At 48.0% G+C, this 12,810-nt stretch overlaps 1 long non-coding RNA gene across 2 annotated transcripts in view; it reads left to right on the forward strand.

The window, feature by feature from the left end:
• Window positions 1–12,810, forward strand: part of LOC309520890 — a 55,061-nt gene that overhangs the window by 36,379 nt on the left and 5,872 nt on the right. For both annotated transcript variants that reach the window (XR_014214466.1, XR_014214467.1), the window contains exon 2: window positions 4,197–4,302. This is a non-coding gene — a long non-coding RNA (uncharacterized lncRNA). The remainder of the gene's footprint in view (window positions 1–4,196; window positions 4,303–12,810) is intronic.

Consider the following 12,810-nt stretch of genomic DNA (forward strand, 5'->3'; position numbering starts at 1 on the left):
CTGCCAGCTTCCTCCTTCTTACTCTGTTGTTGCCCATTTAAAACATAGCAGAGAGGAGGAAGTAGACACAACCAGAATTAGGTGGCTCTGCCTATTGCTGATTCTGGCTCTAGCGCCATCTACTGTTGGGCTCCCTGCCTTCCTGCCCATCAGCCCTAAGGGGTACCAGTCACCACTGCCTAGAAACTTAAATTGTCACTGTGCTTGGTATCAGCTTGGGCACACCACACCACGAGACTGGCAACACTCAATGGCAATGCAATGCTGTGTGTCTGTTGGGAGTAAAGGATAACTGTGGGAGGGAAATGGAATGGAGTATTCTGGGAAAGGAGCACTGTACCCTGAAACTGCCAGGCTACAACAGGGAGAGGGATAGGGATATGGTGCTGCAGGGCCTCACGGTCAGCTCAACTCAGAGACCGGCGACTTTGGGCTCCTCTTCTCCTGAAAATCGTTCAGTTCCCAGCTTGTCATTGCAAGAATTCCATGACTAAGAAGAAGCATCCTTATTCGAGAGAGCGAGCAGAAGATAGTGTACTGAAACACAGTAAAATGTGATTTAAATGGTTTGCCACTTTGAAAACCAAGCTAGCATATAAATATTTGGAGTAAATAAATAGTCTTCTTGCGAACGCTTCATGATGCGTTTTTTCGGGTTAAGAACGCGGCAAACCCAGAAGTGTTTACTTGTGGGTTTTGCTGAATGCGCATGCACAGAAGCATTCTGCGCGGTTCACGCATGCGCAGAAGTGCCACTCTGGTTACTGACTTTTCAGGGTGCGAACAGCACCCCAGAACGGATTGTGTCCGCAACCAGAAGTACCACTGTACGAGGGAGTGCCTGGGTTTGTTTCCTCCCTCCTCCCTCCTCCTCCCTCTTTCCTTTTGTGTCATGTCTTTTAGATTATAAACCAACAGACAGGGGTCATCATGGAAAAACGCACGCGCACGCACACACGTGTATATATGTGTGATAGGCACACACATATAATACACATATATACACACACCAGTGTGGTATAGTAGTTTGAATGTCAGACTAGGGCCTGAGGGACCAGAATTCAAATCCCTGCACAGCCATGAAGCTCACTGGGTAGCCTTGGGCCAGTCATTGCCTCTCTCAGCCTAAACTACCCTCATGATGTCCTTGGGATGAAATGCAGAAAACCATGCGCTCCACCTTGAGCTCCAATGAGGAAAAAGTGGGGTAGACATGCAGTAAATGAAATAAATGCACACGCTTTAAATAAAGTATCGGATATTATTCATCGCAAAAGGGAGGCGACTGGACTCGACGCCCCACAATCTCTCCACTTCCTGCTGGCTTCTGGTGTTTTCCAGGCCATGACTGCTGCAATATGACTCGCCTAGAGCAGCTGCTTGAAGCCATCGCTGTGCCAGAAGGTGGAGGCTGGGGGGGTGGGGGGAGGCCAGAAGACCCGCGGAACAAGATTTCCTGCGGGAGCCCTGCCGTTTGACTCTGCTCCCGTCTTGCGGTTCCTCCGGAGCGCAATTCCAGACAAGAGTGGCGTGAAGCGAGCCTGGGGGTTCTTTGATACGCTGCTCCGGGGGAAGCCTCCGGAGAGACGCCTTCAAAGCCGGCAGCTTAGCTCCCTTCGGATGGTTTTGCCTTTCATCCGGAAGATGGCAGGAAGAGAGAGAGAGTGAGTTGTGGGGGGAACTTAAGCGGAAACGGGGAAGGCTGATGCCTGTCTGTTCTCCTTGGGCAGGGGAAAGAGGCTTTTGGGAAGAGAAAGGAGGCCTTTGCGGATACGGCACTTGCAACACGGGGCCCCGTATGCACCATATGTTTAAAGCGGTGTCATACCACTCTGCACAATAGTCACGGTTCATAAATTCCAACATGTCCAGGGGGTAAAAACAGGATCCCGCCCCCCCCCCGTGCGAGATCGCACAAGATCATGCCACCCAAAATGGCTACCATGCTCTCGCATGGAGAAGCAGGATGTCCCAGTTTTACCAGGACAGTTGCAGAGTATGATGGTTTCCCTCAGAGAATCATGGGGATGGTAGTTCCTGAAAGGTGCTAGTTGCAGAGGGGTTTAACAATACAGTGGTACCTTAGTTTTCGAGAGTCTCGGAAGCTGAACGTTTCAGTTTATGAATGCTGAAAACCCGGAAGTAAATGCTTCTGTTTTTGAACACGCCTCGGAAGTTGAATGGCTTCCACTGCGCCCCCCCATTGAAACTGCAGACTGCTCTTTGCACCTCAGTTTTCGAACATTTTGGAAGCCGAACAGTCTTTCGGAATGGATTACGTTTGAAAACCGAGGTACCACTGTAATTCCCTCTTCCCAGGGAATTACAGTTCCCAAGATTGTTTGGGGAAAGCCGTGGCTGCTCAAAGCAGTGTAATACTACTTCAAGTGTGTTGTGTACTTAGGGCAGACAGAACCTGTCCACTCAAATTCTACAGAAATTATTTCTCCAGGGTCACCAGTGCATCATCCACAGGCACCAGTGTACCTGACAGGACCTTCTGTACCTGCCCAGGAAGGGTCTCACTAAATGTTCCCTCAAAAATCCACAATTCATGGGAGACCATTTGCACTTTCTGCTCAGTTCCTGCTTGCACCAGCTTGACATTTCCTAGACTGAACACGCCCCCCTGGATCATGCCCACATTTCATTTGTTGCCAGGCTGGGCACCATCCATCCTTGGTTCTGAGCAAAGGAGAAGTTCAAAGAGCCTCTCTGTGAACAAACATGCCAGTGGCTGATGGAGGCTCCTTTCTCTCCCCATTAATGGGGGAGGGCCTATCCATACCATTTTGTGGCCATGTCTCTCCCTCATTGCAGTTTTCAATATGGCAGTTATTATGCCATGCCCACCCCCAATCACCACTTTGTGTTTTGCCACACCCAGAGCAGCCATTTTGTGGTATGCCACACACCCCATGGCGGCCATTTTGCAAAACCCATGGCACTTTCTCAAGATTACAAGTGTGCCCACTGGCTCAAATAGTTAAGTGACTCCTGCTTTGTACTGTTCTTGTCACCCCATAGGAAAACAGGAAGCTGGCTTATCCTGAGTCAGACCATTGGCCCTTCTTGCCCCGGTGGAATCCATACAAATTCATCCATGTAGTCCATCCACACACAGCCATAAAACAGGATCCTGCTTTTTCAGCCAGCGCATGAAGACAGCACATGGAGTAGGAAGGTGATCTCTTACTTCACGAGTAGTGTGACCAGTGAGTAGCTACAGTGGCGTAGCATGGGGGCACAGGGGCGGTTGCCCTGGGCACAAAATTGTTCAGGGTGCAAAATTTCACCACCTGCTGCTGCCTCAGTACAGCTGTTTGCTGGGCTCCGTTGAAAACAGCTTCTCCATGTGAACCAGGAAGTGACTTCTCCAGACAACAGAACAACTGTTCTTTTTTTTAATCTCTGTGGCTGGAATCTCCTGGGTACCGTTAGGAAGTTGAATGTGCATGCTTACTCCTTCTGTTTCCCTTTCCATGTGGCCCCAGGCACTGTCAAGCCACGCTACACCACTGAGTGGCTGCTACCCATTTGGGCTGGTAGGACTGAAGACAGGGAGCTCACCAGTAGGTGGAATGAGAGCAGAGCCAAGTCATTCAAGTTTTGTCCTCATCCTCCTCCTAATCCTTGCTGAGTTCTACAAGGGGCGACACTGAGACTAAGGACGAGGAAACTGGCAGGCAGGGACACCCTCTGGGTTGAATTCAACATCAAGCCAGCTTTTCTCTTCCCCGCCTACTCCAGCCCTGCCTGCCACCCACTTCTGGGCACTATAGATAAGCCTTGGTGCAGGAAAGGTTTCCTTGCCCACAGTCTCCCTCGTCGCTGTTCCTCTGCCAAGAGTGGAACAGCCAGTGTATGGGACGACGTCCCTGCCCAGCCTGGCAGCCCTGCATCCATAATTCTCTGCATCCCCAATTAAGTGGCCAAGCCCTGCTGTAAAAGCAAGAGATGGGGAATTATTGATCAGACATGGCTGAGGCCGTGCCAAGTCCTCCCACTGCAGATCTGCTGCCTCCTTTGCAGCAGCTTCTCGATTCCTGGGGGAGGCTCCCCATGCAGTCCATAAGGAGTCACAACTCTACGGTGAAAGCAGAAACCTCAGGCCTGACAGGGGGAGGCGGGAGAGAATGTGGCCCTTGGAACCTCTCTGAGTGGCCCCCAAGACTCTCTTATCCCCTTCTCCACAGGCCACACCCACTGCTGACCCTCTTTGCATCCTCCTTGAGTGCTTTTGCCTGGCCTTGAACTCTGATTGTGACTCTTCTGTGTCCAGATATGTGATAGAGAGGTGGAGTGGGTATGTGTAGGAACTAGCTGGTTGTGGCATCCGTTGCTCTTGCTTCTGGCCCTCCCCTCCCACTGGTATGTGGCCCCCAGCAGTTTCCCATAAGGGAATGTCACCCCTGGGCTACAAGAGGTTCCCCACCCCTTGCTCTATAGCCACTGAACTCCTCCTTTGCTACAAGGAAGACTGCCTAGATGGGGGACTTCCGGAGGTGGCGCGAAACGAGTAATGGCGGTCCTCTTTGCGCAGCAAAGAGGGGCTCCGCAGAAAAGGGTTGTCCGCTACGGCGAAGCGACGACCCATTAAGTTAAACCACGAGCAGAGCGAGCTCGTGGCCGTGGGATCCGGCGGGCACCAAGAGCGACCCCCAAAACGAAGAAGGGACCCCGTAAGGGGCTCCGGAAGCGCGGAGGGGAAGCGGTGCTGTGGATTCATCGCTCTTTCTGCGGGAGTGAAGCCGCGCGGCTGTTACCGATGAGCGCCGACCTTTCTTCCTTCACATTGGATTACAAATCAACTACTCGTGAGTAGGATTTATTTGAGATTGGATTACAAATTGTGAATTTGGCTGAAAGCGGGAGACGAGAAAAAGGAAGTCCGTCTCCCGGAGGTGCTTAATGATCAAAGGCAAAGGAACTGACAAGCTGGAAGCAGTACAAAAGGGTTTTTTTTTAAATGAGAGACAGCATACGTCTGGAGAAGTTTGGAAACTGATGGGAAAGGCAAGTTATCTTTATTTTCCTGTGATTGTGTTTATTCTGCTTGGGGTTTCTTCTCCGCTAAAACTTTTAAAAACTTTAAAGACTTGAAAATCCCTAGTCCCGGACTTGCAGCGGGCAAAAAGTTGTGTTGCGGATACACTTACAAAGCTGAAACAGACACTTAGAGGCATTACCGGTGGATACAATTAAGTAACTGTATTTTGCACCTTTTAAGAAACTATTGTGGCAAAATTGAGAGGGCTCTGCCAGAGGGAAAAGATCTTCTTTAAAGATACTGATTAATTTAACAAATTGTAGGAACTTTAATGGCGACTGAAACTTTGTTTCTTCTTTCATGAACTGAACAACACTCCCCCTAGTGGAGTTTGGGATTTACAATTTCCTGAGAACTGACTTTGTTTTGTCTCTCTGTGGTCTGGTTACTCACTCTGAGGTCTGTCTTTCCCATGGAACTTTTGACAGCTTGACCTTGAATCCAAAGACAGGTGTGGAATGAGTGTGGAATGAGTGGTAAACCAAAAACAAGAGCTGCGTCGAAAGCAGGGAAAGGCAAATTGGTACAAACAACTTTGGTTTCCCAGGCCCGCAGATCTTCAGTCCCTGCGGTTCTACAGGCTGTACCATTACCAACAACCCCAGCTGAAGAATCAGAACAATCAACAAGTGAAGATATGGCAGCTGGGGGATCCAACATTCTCCTAGAGGAAATGTTACAACAATTTGCAATTTTGAACAAAAAAGTGGATGATCAAACTGCAAAAATTGACTTAGCCACATCTTCAATTACCAAACTTTCCGAACAGGTGGCTAAGCATTCACAAGATATTGGAAACCTAAAGGACGTTGTATCCGAAAATCGAAAATTGGCCGAGGCTGCGAATGAAAAAGTAGACGCAGTAACCAAAGAAGTGGAGGAATTGAAAGGAGAGGTAAGGCCGCTCCATAAACATATTACTGACCAGCAGGCCTATTTGTCTTTGGTGGAACTGCGAAACAGGGAAAATAATTTGAGATTACGCTCTATCCCAGAGATTGAGAAAGAGGACTTGATTGGTTTTTTAACAGTAGAATTTGCTAAATTCTGGGGTATAAACGAAGATATAGACTTCAAAATAACAACTGCATTCAGATTGGGAAGGGCTGCTGGGAAGGACAGACCTAGAGACTGTTTGATTATCTTAAGGACTAAGCAGGAGAGAGACAAGATACTTGACCTACATTTTAATAAAGCACTTGTGATCCAGGACAGAAGAGCACAAATTTACAAGGATATTCCTAAACAATTACTGGATCTAAGAACTAACTACACTGACCTAGCTGGACTTTTGAGAGGTAACGGAATACCTTACAGGTGGGAGTTTCCACAAGGCCTTTCATTCAAATACAAAGGAAAGAAGATAAAAATCAAAACGAAAGAGGATAGCCAGAAGTTCCTACACGACCACGGAGAAGACTTGCAGAAAGGAGCGGCAGCTATTTGGCCACCACCAGAGTCAGGAAAAGAGTTACCACCTTCGGATCTGGACAAAAAAGAAGACACCCAACAAGAGTAACAACAGATTGATACAGGATGTCTCTGCAGCTGTATAGTTGGAACATTAACGGCGCGAATTCCCCAGAAAAACGCAAAAGGATCTTCCATATCCTAAAGAAAGAAAATTTGGATATAATTTGTTTGCAAGAAACCCATGTGACCAGGTCACACAGGAAGGTGCTAACAAATAAAAGATTAGGCCAAGAATTTATTTCATCAGACAGAGTTAAGAAGAGAGGCGTGGTGATTTACGCCAAAGAGAATTTATCACCAAAATTTTTGTTTAAAGATGAACAAGGAAGAATCCTGGCTATTGAAATTTCGACCCAAGGAGAAAAAGTTTTGATATTAGGAATCTATGCACCAAATGAGGGGAAATCAGAATTTTATAAGAAGCTGCATGAGACACTACTGGACTATCTGGACTACTCCAACATCATTATGATGGGAGACATGAATGGGGTCGTCTCTACTTTGATGGATAAGTCACAGAATCAGAATCTGACTAAAGATGGAAGACTACCAAAAACTTTCTTTGAACTAACTGACAATATGGACCTAACTGACTTATGGAGGACGAGAAACCCCCTAGGTAAAGAAGGAACTTTCTTTTCTGAGGCCCACCTGTCATGGACAAGAATCGACCAAATCTGGGCAACTAGAGGGCTGGCACCTAAGACTACAAAAATAGAAATCTGCCCAAAGACCTGCTCCGACCATAACGCTTTGAAAATGGAAATGAGATTTACTACTGCCGACTCCTTCAGATGGAAAATGAATGACAACCTGTTAAGAGATCAAGAGATCGTAAAGAAGGCCCAAAAAACTTTAAAGGATTATTTTGAAATTAACTTGAACACCTCGGTGGAAAAAAGAATTATCTGGGACGCAAGCAAAGCTGTTATGAGAGGGTTTCTGATACAACAGAATACAATTAAGAAAAAACTTTGGAATAGTAAAAAAGACAAGATATTGGAGAAGATAAGTGATGGAGAGAAAAAATTAAGAGTGAATCCAAAATCAAAAGAGACTTTAAGAGAAATCAAATTTCACCAGTCACAATATGCGAAATTGATTAACCAAGAAGTGGAATGGAAAATCAAACAAATGAAACAAAGATCCTTTGAATCTGCGAACAAATGTGGGAAACTGCTCGCTTGGCAGTTGAAAAAGAGACAAAAATTAAATTATGTCACCAACTTAGAAGTAGAAGGGAAAAATATTCAGAAACCGGGAGAAATTAGAAGGTGTTTCCAGAAATATTTTAAAAAACTGTATACACAAGAACCCGAGGAAGCAACTGAGATAGAACAATTCTTGAAAGATAACGGCCTACCAAAATTATCTCAAGAGAAGAGATCAATCTTGAATTGTAAAATAACACAACAGGAAATCGAGGATGCCATTCAGAATATGCAACTAGGCAAATCTCCGGGCCCTGATGGACTCACCTCCAAGTACTACAGGATTTTAAAAGACTATTTGATACAACCATTAATGGAGGTTTGTAACCAGATTATGGGGGGAGGGAGGGCACCGGATACGTGGAAAGAAGCATTCATCACACTGATACCTAAAGTGGAAACTGAAAAGACTCAACTCAAGAACTACCGCCCCATCTCACTCCTAAACGTGGATTACAAAATATTTGCGGATGTTTTGGCTAACAGATTTAAAAAAGTACTAAATGAAGTAATCCATAAGGACCAAGCAGGCTTTCTCCCAGGTAGACATTTGTATGATAATACCAGGAACATTATCGATATTCTGGAACTTTTACAAACAAATATTAACACCAAAGCAGTGTTAATTTTTATTGATGCGGAGAAGGCCTTTGACAACATTTCTTGGAAATTTATGAAGAAAAACTTGGAAGGGATGGGAGTGGGAAGGGGGTTTGAGAACGGAATAGAGGCAATCTATTCAGAACAAAAAGCTAAGTTGATAGTGAACAATGTGGTGACAGAAGAACTTCATATTGAAAAAGGAACACGCCAGGCGTGCCCCCTATCCCCTCTGTTGTTTATTTCAGTCCTGGAGGTTTTGCTGAATATGATAAGGGAGGATCGGCAGGTACAAGGAATACGGGTCGGAGCGAAACAGTATAAACTGAAAGCATTTGCAGATGACTTGGTTTTAACATTACAGGAGCCAGAACCTAGTACAAAAAGAGTTTTGGAATTGATTCAGAAATTTGGTCGGGTGGCGGGTTTTAAGCTGAACAAACAAAAAACTAAGGTGTTAGGGAAAAACTTGACGGTTATTGAAACAGAGGGGTTTCAGAAGGAAACAGAACTAAACATTGTAAAAAAAGTGAAATACCTGGGGGTCAATCTGTCCTCCAAGAATTTGAATTTATTTAAAGATAATTATGAAAAATGTTGGTCAGAAGTTGTCAGGGGATGATTAGCTGCTTGTGCTTAAAATAGTGCCCCTTCAGAGTTTGTGCGACCCCACAAACCTCTGTGTGTGACAGAGCTCCTCAGACATGTCTGCTCTAGTCACTTGTAGAGTCCGACAGTGGCTGTCTGCGGAAGCGCTTCCAGCAAAGAAGTTCCTTAACGGAAACGCGTCTCCTGGACTCACGACGTGACAGCTTCCGACGAAGCATAGGTCTCCCTGCAGTTGCTTCTGACACCTCCCCGCTATTTTCGCTCGAAGTGTCTCTCACCCCTTTCTCTCCCCTTCTGCTTCCTGCCTGGGCTGCTGCGTCTCTCTCAGCATTACTGAGATCCTCCTCCAGAGACCCCGCGCTCCCCCTACTGGTCCCTGCTTTAGCTGTTGACTCTCTCCCAGTCTCTGGGAGCCCTACCACTTCCCTTTCCTCCGATGTCAGTTCCCTGACATCCACCTCCCCTCCAGGGCCCCCCTCTCCCCCGCCCCTACTCTCTCCTCTGGGCGGTGAGGAGCTGAAACCCCTAAAAGAATCCTCCTCATCTTCCGACGTCTCGAACATTTCCCTCCATCGGTCTTCGTTCCGACTCGCTGAATCCTCCTCCACCTCGGAATCAGCGAACCCCTCCAACTCTTCTTCTTCGTCGGTGGTGGCGAAGTATTCCCTCCGGAACCTCGCCACTGGCTGGGGTTTCCGAGGGAATCTCTGATGAAAAGTTTCAATCAAAACCTCGTCATCTACATCCTCTGCCCTGACCCAGGTGTTTTCCGACTCCGGCTCCCCTTCCCACATTACCAAATACTCTACTTGCTCTCCCCTCCACCTGGAATCGAGAATCTCCGCTACATGGTAGCTGTGTTCTTTTTCCTCCATAGCTGGTCCCCTATTGACCCTCCCCTCTCTGTCCCCTATATACGGTGACAGCAATGATCTGTGGAACACTGGGTGCAACTTCATGTGGTTAGGTAACCGGAGTCTGAAAGCCACTGGGTTGACCTGTTGCGTGACTTCAAATGGGCCCAGTCTTTTGGGTCTTAACTTCTTACAACCTCCTTTAAATGGTAACCCTTGGGTGGACAACCACACCTGATCCCCCACCCTAATGCTTTCTCCTTCCCTTCTGGTTTTGTCTGCCTGCCTCTTATATTCCTCCTTCGCCCTGTTTAAATTGAGTTGGAGCTGGCGATGGATCGCGTCCATTTCTTCAACGAACTGTTCTGCGGCTGGAACGCTCCAGTTCTCCCCCTCCCCCCCTGGGAAGGCTCGGGGATGACACCCGTGATTGGCCAAAAAAGGGCTCATTCCCGTGGACACGTTCTCCGCATTGTTATAGGCAAATTCTGCCAACGCCAGCTTCTCCACCCAATCATTCTCTCTGTCATTCACATAACACCTCAAATATTGCTGGAGGACACCATTAGCTCTTTCCGCCTGCCCGTTGGTTTCTGGATGACGGGCAGTTGAGAAATTCACCTCTACATGCAATAAGCTCATGAGCTTCCTCCAGAACCTGGAAGTAAATTGTTTCCCTCGGTCCGAAACCACCCTCAAGGGGGCACCATGCAATCTAAACACATTTTCCACAAACAATTTAGCGGTTTCTTCTGCTGTGACCGCATGTGAGCAGGCTATAAAGTGGGCCATCTTGGTTAACAGGTCTACCACAACCATAATGGCTGTCTTCCCTTTGGACCTGGGCAGATCAGTCATAAAATCTATTGCCACTGCCTCCCATGGTCTTTCCGGCGTGGGTAGTGGTTCTAATAAACCTGCCGGTGCCCGCCTCTCCCCCTTGGCTCGTTGACATCGGTCACACCCTCTCACATACTCCCGCACATCTTCCCTGACCTTGGGCCACCAGAATTCCCTGGTAACCAGCCACATGGTTTTGTGTTGCCCAAAATGCCCTGCTGTGGGGCTATCGTGCAGTTGCTTGAGTACCTTTTCCCTCAATTCTCCTTCAGGTACGTATAACGCTCCCTTGTAGTACAACGCCCCGTTTCTCTCCTCAAAACCCCCGGGTTTGTCTCCCTCCCTCCTGAGACCCCTGAGTTTGTCCTGGGCATATTCATCCTGCACCGTTCCCTCTATCAGTTCCCTTAGCCCCACCAGTGCCGCCCCACACACCCAGCGATCCTCGGGAATGACATGGGTCTCTTCGGGTGCACCCTCTCCCTCCAAATATTCAGGTTTGCGTGATAGAGCGTCCGCCCTAACGTTCTCCTGGCCTGGTACGTAACAAATCTCAAAGTTAAATTTGGAGAACTCCTGGGCCCATCTCAACTGCCGTTGGTTGAGCACTCGCGCAGTTCTCCAATACTCTAGATTCTTATGGTCCGTGCGTACTTGCACCTTCTGTTGTGCACCAATTAGTAGGTGCCTCCATCTCCGGAAGGCCTCATAAATCGCAAGAAGTTCCCGGTCATACACCGTGTAGTTTCTCTCCGATTTGTTCAGCTTTCGCGAAAAGAAGGCACACGGTCGCCACTCGGACCCCTCCTTCCCTGGCTGCAGAAGAAGCACCGCCCCTATGGCTCTGTCAGAAGCGTCTGTTTCGACCCTCAGCTTTTTTTGTAAATCCACATGTAGAAGTTGTTCGTCAGAGGCGAAGGCCTTTTTCAGTTCCTCAAACGCTCGCTCCGCCTCCCCCGTCCAAACAAACTTCTTTTTGCTGCTGAGACAGTCCGTGATGGGCGCCGTCAGGTGAGCGAAGTTTCGGATGAACTTACGATAAAAGTTTCCAAACCCTAGGAACCTCTGCACATCCTTCTTAGTCTTGGGGGTTTTCCATTCCAGCACCGCTTGAACCTTGCCGGGGTCCATGGCCAACCCCTTGTCTGACAAACGGTACCCCAGGAATTCCACCTCCTTGGTATGAAACTGACACTTCTCCAGTTTCACCCACAGTCTGTTGGCATGCAGCCTGCTCAACACTTCTCTGACGTCTCTCACATGTTGCTCCTCATTCTCCGAATACACCAACACGTCATCTAAGAAGGCCACGCAATTCTTGTAGAGCAAAGGCCCCAGTACATGGTTCATAAAGGCTTGAAAACACGCGGAGCCTGCTTGTAATCCAAAAGGCATAACGAGATATTCAAATGCCCCCAAAGGGGTGAACATGGTGGTCTTCCATTCATCCCCTTTCCTTATACGTATCAGGTTGTACGCCCCCCTTAGGTCCAGCTTTGTAAAAATCTTTCCTTTTCGCACCCTGGTCAAAATATCGTCAATCCTGGGCATAGGAAAAGCCACCGGCTCTGTCACTGCATTTAGGGCCCGAAAGTCACATACCAGTCTCGGCTTGTCCGTGTTCTTTTTATCCACAAAAAACACTGGGCTACCCCCCGCTGCCTTGGACTCTCTGATGAAGCCTCTCTTCAGGTTCTTGTCAATGAACGCTCGCAACTCCTGCATCTCCCTGTCTGACATGGCATACAACCTGCCTACAGGAAGCTGTGCTCCAGGGAGTAAATTGATCTGGCAATCAAAGGGCCTATGCGGGGGTAGTTGGTCAGCTTCCTTCTCGCTGAACACGTCGCTGAGATCAGCATACTGTGATGGTACCTTCCCCTTCTCCATCACTTCCGTCCCTGCTAGGGTGGCTTGGGCCCCTGCTGACCCCTTTTCCCCCCTGCAGTGTTCTAAGCAATGTGCGGAACCGAAGGAAACCACTCTTTGATGCCAGCCCACCAGCGGATCATGTAGGGCTAGCCAGCTCATTCCCAAAATAATGGGAGCGCCTCCCAAGGTGGCCACATTAAACGCTATCAGTTCTGTGTGCCTTGCCACCCTCATTATCATTGGGATGGTCTGCAAGCTGACGCCTCCTCCCAACAGTTCTCTGCCATCGATCGTGGTCACC

Source organism: Podarcis vaucheri (genome assembly GCF_965113315.1).
Source record: "Podarcis vaucheri genome assembly, chromosome: 16".
NCBI lineage: Eukaryota > Metazoa > Chordata > Lepidosauria > Squamata > Lacertidae > Podarcis > Podarcis vaucheri.